The sequence below is a fragment of the Sceloporus occidentalis genome, unplaced genomic scaffold (genome assembly GCF_023333645.1).
Source record: "Sceloporus occidentalis isolate IW3139 unplaced genomic scaffold, rSceOcc1.0.p SCAF_14, whole genome shotgun sequence".
Taxonomy (NCBI): Eukaryota; Metazoa; Chordata; class Lepidosauria; order Squamata; family Phrynosomatidae; genus Sceloporus; species Sceloporus occidentalis.
The window spans coordinates 175199-186606 of NW_028316994.1; the positions used below are offsets into that span (position 1 = coordinate 175199).

The 11408-nt window shown below is 42.3% G+C and overlaps 1 pseudogene; it reads left to right on the plus strand.

The window, feature by feature from the left end:
• Positions 1-430: 430 nt before the first annotated feature.
• LOC149303357 (olfactory receptor 10A7-like) lies at positions 431-5156 on the plus strand (annotated as a pseudogene).
• Positions 5157-11408: the final 6252 nt, after the last annotated feature.

The window sequence follows — 11408 nt, forward strand, 5'->3', positions numbered from 1 at the left end:
ATTTCCACTTTAAGGCAATCTATCACCTAAGGGAAACCTATCCTGGATTTTTCTTGACTGGGAATTTGAAGCCTGGTCATCAAAGTCCTGAACCATTCTGCCACAGATCCCCTGAACCACTATGCCACAAACAAAAATGAGGTTGGAGGGAAAGGCCAGGAATTAAAAAAGGTGTAGAGGAAAACAGAAACAGTACTGGGAGGGGACACAGGTGTTTGCAACACAAGTGAACCTGGTACAGCCCAAATAGGTATCAAGATGGAAAAGAAAGGAGGGACAGTGACAGAACAATGTAAAAGAAAGAGTTGGGGTGGAGGAAAGAAAAGAGAGAGAGAGATATGAAATGAAGTACTATCACTAGTATGTGTGCATATAAACATACAAATAGATAAAACACATTCTGATTCATACAATCAATTATTTCTTACAGCAAATGGTATATAGGATGAATCGAACAACTATTGGAAGCTACATTCTTCTTGGATTTGGAGATCTTCCAGAAAGACAAGCTCTTCTCTTTCTGACTTTGCTTATGATCTACATGATTACCATAGCAGGGAACTTCCTCCTCATTGTGCTTGTTGTAGTTGACTTGCACCTCCACACCCCCATGTACTTTTTCCTAGGGAATCTGTCTTGCTTGGAGATCTGCTACACCTCAACTATCCTACCCAGGTTGCTCTTCAGCCTTTTGACTGGAGATAGATCAATTTCTGTTAATGGTTGTCTTGTGCAATACTATTTCTTTGGTGTCTTTGCATCTGCTGAATGTTATCTCCTGGCAGTAATGTCGTATGATCGGTATATAGCCATATGCAGACCACTGCATTACACTGCTTTGATGAACAGCAGGCTTTGCTTCTGGCTTATTACTGGTTCTTGGATAAGTGGTTTGCTGAGTAACACAATCATAACATCTTTAGTGGTGCAGCTATCATTTTGTAGCCCTTATGAAATTGAGCATTTCTTTTGTGATCTTGCCCCAGTGTTACAGCTTTCCTGTAGCAATATACATATGGTGGAACTTGTAACTTTCATGCTGGCATCCATGGACACCCTAGGCTCTTTTTTACTTACCTTGATCTCATATGTAGTGATCATCATCAACATTCTCAGGATCCAGTCCAAAGCCATGAGGCAGAAAGCCTTCTCCACTTGCTCATCCCATCTCATCGTAGTAACACTTTTCTTTGGCTCTTTGATCAGTGTCTATATTGTTCCGAAAACAAGCACACTGAAGGAGCTTCATAAGATTTTCTCTCTCTTTTATACTGTCTTAACACCTATGGCCAATCCCATTATATACAGCTTGAGAAATAGAGAGGTAAAGGAGGCTCTATATAGAATTATAAGTAAAGTCAGCAACATGGCTCAATTTCCTTAGCTCTGGGATGGTTTTATTGGCTTTCTGTGCATGTTTCAACTAACAAGGAAGTAAAGAGTTGCCTCACATGTTGAGTATGTTTTGATATTCTTTGTTTCTGATTAGCTTAATTTTGTGGTGTCTGGAGGACAGAGGCCTTTAAGCAATGAGACCAAACAAATGTATGGGGCATCTGGTTAGTGAAATCCTGATGTAGTGAAAATCAGCAATGTGTGAGATGCCTTTCACTTAGTTAGGGGAAGTATGGCAGCAGTAGGAAAAGACATGGGAGTTTATTGCATGCACTTTTCAGCCTGATCTGGGCATGGGACACGATCAGGCTGGAATGGGGGAGAAATGAATTTTATCGCACACGAAGGTACTGCTGTGCTGCTGCCCAACCATCACCCGTCCCTAAGCTGTCCAGACACTGAACTGGACAGTCCAACCCCACCATCACTAACAGTCCAGAATGATGATGTGTTGGAATTAAATAAAAATGAAAAATTCCTTATAATGAATCCCATTTCCCAATAATGAAGGCATGACTAAGTTGTATTGTGGTATAACAAACAATAACTCCATTCTGAAGTTGAAGGCTTTCATGGTCGCCATCCATAGTTTTTTCTGAGTTTTTCAGGCTATGTGGCCATGTTCCAGAAAAGTTTCTTCCTGATGTTTCTCTGAAGATGCCAGCTACAGAGGCTGGTGAAACGGCAGGAAGAAACTTTTCTGGAACATGGCCACATAGCCTGAAAAACCCACAAAAAACTAATCATTCCTTTTGCAGTTTAATGATAACCTTACCATTTTTGTTAAAGGACTGTAGCCTCACTGACTGTTGGAAAAGGATTATCACACAGTTCAAGTTCTGACTTGTTTGGGGGCTCTTTCAGTCAAGGAGGGTATGGAACATAAAAACACGTATGAGAAGACCATTATAAATATATCTCAGTCAAGTAACAGAAACAGTAATTGATGTTTTAACAACATATTTTAAAATTAATATTGTTTTATTAATATGTTTGGGAAGTGGTAGCACTTGTTGCTGTATGTGCTACTTTTTAAAAAATCCAAATGACATTTTGCTAATCACACAATATTATGGACCATTCCTCCCCCTCTTTTTAATACTAGTAATATTGTAATACAGTATATTGTATTTTATCTGGATAATTTGTTTAACAATTGCTTTGTATATTAGATATTTTTAATAGTTTTATTATTCCTCCCTCCCTCTATGTCTGTGTATATATTGTACATCTTTGTCAGGATCCTCTGTTTTTGGTTGTTTTATCTGTAAAGCACCCTGCAGAATTCCATGTACATACTATCAATAACTTACGTTTTCACATTTGGGTGATAAAATCAGCTTGAATAAAAAAATCTCTCTGAAAAGTCAGAGAGATTTTCTCATTTTTCTTGACTCGTTCATTAAGGCTCACTTTGTGGTATCCCATGTTTCAATAAAGTCACCTTGGTATATATAAAAATAAGAAACTTTGGAGTCATGGCGGAGAAACAGAAGGAATCTATGTGAGGATTGAAATGTATTTGGAGGATCTGAACAGGTTGGGCACACTCACATCTAATATCACAGCTGATGGAAGGATCTGGTTTAGATATCCATGAACAGTTCAATGTACAGCAGCCAGAGATACCATTCAAGAATACTCAGGGCCAAAGAAGGATGGAAATGAAGAAACGCTGCTAGAAACCATTGATCTACTCCACACTGAAAACATTCTGTACCACATAGGCTGTGAAACAAATAGAGGAACAGCATGTTAAAGTTTGGAAGCTCCTTGACATCAGTGAACTAAAGGCACACATTGGAGCACTGTTGTTGTAAGGATATATCATGAATAGCTTGAAGTACTGTTTTGGTGTGGATATATAATTAGTAACTTAAACCCCAGACAAACTTGACATGAGCAATGGTAAGCCTGACAACTCACAAGGCACAGGAGATTCAACAACCAGGACACATGAACAGTTTTGCTACCCTCTGTCTATCCTGCTTTAACAAAGTCCAGGTGTCCAAAATCTGTGAGCTGTGGTAGGACGGAAGCCAATTTCAGTGCTGGAAAGGTGTATGATCAACAACAGGAGAGATCCTGTTTATTGTGTAGGGAACAATACCTGCCCAGAATTACGGTTCCCTGCCCTCAGGCTTACAATCTAAAAAGACACGACACAAAGGGAGAAGGGAAGGGTGGGGGGGAACTGGATCAGGTCCAGCAGTTCTTCTCTACCTTCGATGCCTGGACCAAGAGAGATGAACTGGAAGGAGGGCTTGGCTTCTTAATGGAGAGTTAAAATGAGGCATCCTGGGGCAGAGAGGGGCTCACCCCTGGGAACGCTTCGCTAAACAATATAGTCTTTAACTCAGTTTTAAAATTGGGCAGAGAAGTGATGTGGTGGAAGAAGGTTACAGGAGTAAGGGGCAGCAAGTGAGAAGCAATGAATCCGGGAGGGGGCAGTGGCAATCCTACGCTGGGACAGGAGACATTGACTACCGGAGCGGAGGGTACGAGAAGGAATGTAAGGAGATAGAAGGTCAGATAAGTAAGGAGCGACCAGTCCATGCAGGTCTTTGAAAGTCAACAACAAAAGCTTGTACCGGATACGGAAGATAAAAGGCAGATAAAAGTTCAGGGGTTATCCTGTCCATACTTGAGTTCTTAAGTAATCCAAGTAAATCATGGCAAGAGCTACAAGCCTGGGCTCTCAACAATGAGCCAATGTTCTTATCTGCCTTTTATAGGCAGTGATGTTTGCCAATGTCCAGATGTCCAGCTGTATTTAACGACAGCATCCTTCTGCTGTCCTCTTCCTGAGATCTTCATTGCAGACTCATACTGTGTCTGATGGGAAGAATCTGGGCTAGACACCTTAGCCTTCCAACTTTCCCTGGGTCTAGGGGCCTCTTCTTCCTTTCCTCTGATTCCCGAACTGACCTGTTGAACAGAAGGGGAGCTTGGCTGGTTTTTAGTCTTCTGCTGAGTCTCTTAAACTGGTAAGTCCAGTTCTTCCTTTTCTTCAGAAGAGCTCTGTCAGAGATATCCTTCTGCCAGCTAGAGATGGGAAGGTCCAGAAACAACAACATCAGAAAAGAAAAAAAAACATGTTGAGCTTTTCTTCATTTTTTTGGAAGTCTTTTGGAAATTAAAAAAATGTAATTATATTGTATATTGGATGTTTAGGTTTGCTATATTACAGGCATTATCTGTACTAGTTGAATTTTGTTTAATATTTGTAGCTGTTTGAAAGTAGCATGTTGAATATTGAAAAACACCCAACAGAAGAAGACATATGAAATTACTCTATTATTTCTATAAATGGCCATTCTGACAGCAATTAGAGATTGTATTTATTGCAAGCAGCTACAGATTGTATTTATTCTGATCTGATTTCTTTCAGTGTTGCCTCTTATGTTGTTATGACTCACTGGAGTTGCTTTCCATATATATTTATATTTTATGTTGTAGGAATTCCATTCCATCCTGGCCTGAATTATTGTATTTTTGCACACTTGTTATCTTCACAAGTAACTGATACTCACTTTTTAATGTGTTGCCAAAATAAATAGCATTTCTGTTATTTGTCTGAGACACACTTATTTATTTAAGATGGTCTTGCCTGGTATATGTTTTTGTACTTGTGACCCTTTAGTCTTCTGTTTGTTACTGTTTCTATGGCAGTCACATGAAAAAGAGTTCAGAGATATAATTGTATTAGTCTGGAATATCAGTATGCAAGGGGATCTTATAGTATCTTTGAGTCTATTTAGAAGATGTTGGAGAAAAATATAGTCTTAGGGGCAATCCAGACCGACTCAAAGGGGCGAGCTAGAGGTGCTCAGTTTCCCTCCGGAGGAATGCTGCAGCAGCCAGACTGCATGATGTCCCTGTGGACCAAAAAGAACCCGGAAAACTGGATTCTTTTTGGTGTGCTGGGATGATGTCACCAGTGCGCCATTGGCACACTGCGACATGACCAAGATGCAAGCATGGCGCCCAGCAGTGCGGATGTGGTACCGTGCTTGCATCACGCATACACGCCACGTATGGACAGCACCACGTAAAGATGGTGCTGTCCATACATATTAGGGTTCCAGAGCATGTGGTTGCCATGTGCTCTGGAACCCTATTTTCAGCACCGACACAGCGCTTTTGGCCCATCTGTTTTGGGCCGTTGTTGCACAATAGCCTTGGTAGACCGAGTTTACCAAAACTTATGCTACAATTTCTTCTACACAGTTAGTCTCAAAGGTGCTACAAGAACCCCTTGAATTTGTTCTTGCAAACACCCACTTCTACACAACTGTTAAAGGTGCAGGAGCCCTGTCCATCCCACTTTTTTAAAAAAACAACAACAGTGCATAGGACCTACCATGAATTGGAAGGAAAAAAGTTATGGGAGTTAGGCACACACACACATGCATGTGCACATACAAATGGCAGAATCTCCAGGAAAATAATTGCTAAAGAATAAAAGAAGCTAGTGAAAGGACCACTCCATTTATTGATTCACAGACAATAATGAACTATTGTCCAGACAAGGTAAATTCTGTTGAAGGCCCATAGTACACCTGGCAAACCCTCACCCCACAGAAGTGCCATTGTAAATAGTATGCCAGAGTGGGCATGAGGAGAGGAAGACCCTGCCAAGTGGTGACCAAATGAAAGAACCTAGAAGTAGTATTGAGCAAGCAAGTAAGGGAAGGCAGCAGGCATGTGGTGTGGTGGCGGTGGTGGTGGTGAAGTAGCTGGGGCAGTGGCACAGGGAGGGGTGAAGTATCTCAGTGGTTAGCGTAGCTTCATACATGCATGTCTATGACATCCCAGCTACATGTATTCCATCCAGTCCTGTAGTCATGAAAATATTTGTATTTTGCCTTATGCTTGGGAATTTCATGGAAGGGAACCACATCCTTGAATGGTGGAAGAGCATGATCACAGCAACAGCAGCAGCAGCAGGCACATGGCACTGCACACTGTGATACACCCAAAAAGGATGCCAGTGCTAGTTGTGTGCAATGCTTCTGTTGTGTTCAGTGCTGCATAACAAAGCTCAAGATTCCTAGAGCTCAAGATTCCCCTTGATGTGGGGGGAACTGTCATATAGTATGGTCACCCATCATACTATATGGATATGAGGTGGGGAAGGCAACAGGGCCAGGATTCCTATGGGGTGTTGATACAGGACCAAGTGGCTTGTGTTAACCTTAAACTATGAGGTGATGTCCCAAGCTGTGGGCTGTAGAGCCACCCTGCTTTGGATGGAGCTAAGGAATGCTCTTTCCTGCACCAACCACATTGCAATTGAGGTTTATTCTGTGCAAGATTTGCACATGGTTGAGTTGCATATGAAATGTTTTATGTGCAAAACAACCACATGCAAATGTTGCACAGAATAACTGCCAGATTGCAAATAGACTTTGAAAAACCTGTGGTTTTCTAAGACTTTCTCACAGTGGGAAGAAAACAGTTAAAATTGCATAATATTTCCTTCAAGAAGAAACATAGTGTAGAATTACATCCCTAGTCACATAGTTCAAGTTCTGATATTCTTGAGACTCTTCCTGATGGGGTAAGTATAGGGTGGTGATGGTATTCATTGCTGTGTAACCCATTTTTTAAAAAAAGGATACAAACAACATTTTGCCAATCACACAGAGAGATTGTGTGACAATGGAATCAAAGCAAAGATATGAAAATAGTCCATGGTTCTTCTCCATGGATCATTTTTTATATTTATCAGTTCATTGTTTTGATTACATCCTCCCTGAATTAATGGTGAATGAGCTACAGTATTGTCGTAATGGCATGACAAGGTTGTAGATATTTTTCTGGATGATGTTATGCAGCCTAGCTGTGTAGCTTTTGTTAGTGGAAATGTAGTTAGGGGTTATGTCTCTTTAAATTTATTGACTGTTTTCCATTGAACTATTTATAATGACACAGCATTACGGACAGCAAGTGCTGCCTTGAAAAATGCTACCATACTGGACTGTGATTCACTTTGTAGTGAACCATACAGTAAGCCAAATTAAAGTTAAGCCATATACAGTGCTACCTCGGGTTACGAAATTAATTCGTTCCACGGCGCCGTTCGTAACCCGATACATTTCGCAACCCGAAAAGGCTTTCCGTTAGCGCTGGAAAGCCGCTAGCCGCGCTTTGCATTTGAATTTCGCGCCGAAACGCGCCGAAATGAATTTCGTAACCCGAAAAATCTTTCGTTACCCGGAACAGTTTTTTCCAATCTAACTTTTTCGTATTCCGGAAATTTCGTAACGCGATCAATTCGTATCCCGGGGTACCACTGTATTAGACATTCATTAATATTCTATACTTTATCTGCATGGGGTGTATTTTTTAAGCCATTTGACACTGGCACATTAAATTTTGAGAAGCATCTCACTGAAGAAGGCATATAAAATGACTCCTTAGTTCCTAGGAGTAGTACTCCTGTCAGCAATTAGAAATAATATTTATTAAACGCATTTACATGTTGTATTAATTTGGATCTGATTTCTTTCATCATCACCTCTTACCTTGTTAGGAATTATTGTAGCTGTTTTCCATGCATGTTTATATTTTGTGTTATTAGAATTCCATTCAGGCCTGTATTTTTGTTCACTTTTTACTTGCATGGGCTGCCAATATTAATTTTTTAAAAAATATTTTGTTAAAACATCAATTACTGTTTCTATTACTTGACTGAGTTATATTTAAAAGGGTCTTTTCTTATACATTTTTTGTATTCAAGACCCTCCTGAAATGCCCTATGCTTTTTTCATGTGACTATCCCACTTTTGATTTCTTAAAATAACAAGGCATAGGGCCTGATTTTAACATAGGCCTCAGAGGGAGAGAAGAACTGCTGGACCTGATCCCCTTCCCCACCATCATGCTCTTCTCCTTTTATGTCATGCCTTTATTACATTGTAAGCCTAAGGGCAGGAATCCATCTAATTAAAAATAATAATAATTGTAAGCCACTCTGAGAGCCTTTAGGGCTGAAGGGAGGAGTATAAATACCGTAAATAAATAATCAATATTAAACTGGATAGAAAAAAGTTGTGGGGGGGGGAATGTGAAACACAACATTTAGAGAAGTGGTGTTCAAGTTGTGAAAAGAGTGTCAGAATTTAAGAGAAAAAACGAGAAGGAGCAGTAAAAGGTGGGGAAGGTGTAGAAGCAAGGGAAACATGATGTTAAAACTACAATTCTATGCATAAATACCATGGAACAAATCTTTTTCAGTTCAATGAAATGCTAAGTAAATATGCATAGGTCCAGACAGCAGCTGTAGAAGGAAAAAAAGAGGAAGGGAACTTGGTGGGCAATGAAGAAACACAACATGAAGAAAAGAGCGAGTGATCATGTTTAGGTGGTGATGAAACTGAAATAGTTCATCCTGAAAGGATGGTTTCACATTTCTTCCCAGAAAGTGAGATAGATGTGTGGGCCAGCATTTCAGCAGTGGATAGGGCTTGGGAGTGGTAGGCTGGAGGATGGGCAAACAGGAATCAGGGGCTGTTCCACCTTGGCAATTTTGAGATTACAGCCCTATACAGTCATATACTAAAGGCCCTGAAACTTTCTGGCAGAGAATTTAAATACCCTTCCCTAAACTGCAAACCCCAGGATTCCAGAAGAAGTTGCCATGGTAGTTAAAGTGGAATCATAGTGCTATAACTGTGTAGTGTAAAAGGGCCCCATGTCCAGATTCAGTCAGTATATTCTATGCAAGACTGGAACAAAATAAAAGGCCAAACACTATACCAAACAATAGCTCGGTGCTGGTTATGGAAATTGACTGGACTGGAGTATATTTGGAAGACATGCCCATTTAAAATCAAAATCCATATATCACATGGGTTGGACTCTCCCTGCCCTCCACTCCCACTGCATCATTACAATTCTGCAGCTGTGAAGTCTTATGATCAGAACACTTGTAGTCTTGGGGATGGGCAGGAATGTGCTGTGCTATTTTCATTCTGTCAGCTGCTAGAGCAAAGGGAATTTTTTTGCATTTAGTGTCTATAGTACTACTAAACTGGAGTACTGGGGGCAACAATTTATGGTCCTTTTAGCAGGATGGGGCTGGTAAGCACCCCTGTATGTTGGCTTAAGGTTTGGGGAGTAGGATGGAAGACCTCAACTATGGGGGGATATTCCTGCTGAAGCTGTCTGTGATCCAGATGAAGTCAGAGAGTATTGGCATGCCCTAGAGAACTTATTACAAGGGAGTTAACCACAAATAACAATTATGGCTTTAAAAGTGATATTTGTTTCTTCAATCTCAAATTTCTATTGCTGTTTTTGTTGTTTGCCTTCAAGTCACTTCTGACATGGCAATTCTAAGGCAAACCTATCATGGGCGTTTCATGGAAAGATTTATAACAAAAGGTTTGCCATTGCCTTTCTGTGAGGCTGAGAGTGTGTGACTTATCCAAGGTCACCCAGTGGGTTTCATGGCTGAGCTGGGAGTCAAACCCTGGTCTTCAGAGTCGCAGTCCAACATTCAAACCTGGCTCTCCCAATTTCTATCACAGGAGTAACTATAAATTTCAGTTGAACACTGGGAACTACAGTTAAAGCATCCAAAGAAAAGAAACAGCCAAAGTTACTGAGTAAATATGAACACAGAAAATATAAGTGCTCTAGGTGTGAATACTTTTCAATCTCCCAGTCTCTGCAATCTCTACAATGTCTCAGTCTCTGCTAGAAATCTAGGGATTGAAGGGAAATTCCATGGGGGGGGGGGGAGAATTATTAATGGGCCATGAGGCCCTCATTTTATCCCTCCTGTTGCTACAACCATGCTATGCCTCAATGTCATCAGTGACCTGGCAGAAGCACGAGGTGATGTTTCTCTGACTGGTGCTTTCAGTGGGGATCCCCCCTTCCTATTCACCAGTGTAGGTAGTGCTTGCAAACCCTGAATTGGGTCTAGACTGCCTTCATGATGGCAGTACCCAATTTTGGGCTTCCTTCCCTAACACACATTTGAATAACTTAACTTTTGCTGTTGACTTTGACTCTCTTCACAATGGTGGTGGCTAATTTCACTCACAGTCCTTCTCAGCCATCTGGCACCACTTTTTCAGGGATGAGCTGCTTTGAGGTCGGAATGAAAAGCCCAGCATTGATAACACTGTTATTTACCTCACTGAATTGCAGGCTCCAGGAGCCCCCCCCAAAGGTTTTTGGAAGCCTGGGAGCAAATAGCCAGGAGGAGGAGGATGTCCCAGCTCCTGGAGTCCTGCCCCTATTGCACATGGTTTTGGAGGACTCAGGAACAATGGAGGTCTTCCCCAGACTTTGCATCTCCTTTCCAGCTGGAAAGCTGCTGCAGGGGCAGGCTTCTGGCTCCTCCCAACCCCATTGGCCAGGCCAAGTCAGGCCCAGGGGCTTTTTGTAGGCAGCAGTGAAAGTGAGCAGAGAGTGAGAGAGCAGAGAGAGGTCCAGGGACTCAGCGTGGTGAGTTAAGGTGCTTCACTGGGGTGGGTGTGGGTGTGGGTGTGAGAGCCCCCCGTTGCCGCTGTATTTGACCTAGGGAGCAGCCAGGCTGGCTGGAGGCCTGGGCCCTGGTGGCTTCACTAGGGTGTGTGCGTGTGTGTGTGTGTGTTGGGGGTTGGGGAGCCCACTGCTTTCCCCACCACTGCCACTTTTGCCAGGGCAACTTAGCAGACAGGGTAGCCTAGCCAGAGCCTGGGAGGGAGGGCAGATGGAGGAGGAGGCTGCTGCCACTCCTGTGCTTTCAGCAGGGTGGCCTAGCTGGGTACTGGGACCTTCACCCGGAGTGTGCAGGAAGGCGGGTGGAACAGGAGGAGGCCGCTGCTACTCTTGCGATTTTGGGATGGGGCTCTTTCCTGGACCTTGCTGGGGGGATGGGTCTCTTCCCTGGACCTGCATGCACCTACGCCTGCGCCTGGAAGTCCCACCCTCAGAAATCCCACCCCCAGAAGCTCTGCTGCCAGAAGCTTCGTCCTCCTCACCAGGTGTCACCTATCTGCAGCCCAAAGAGG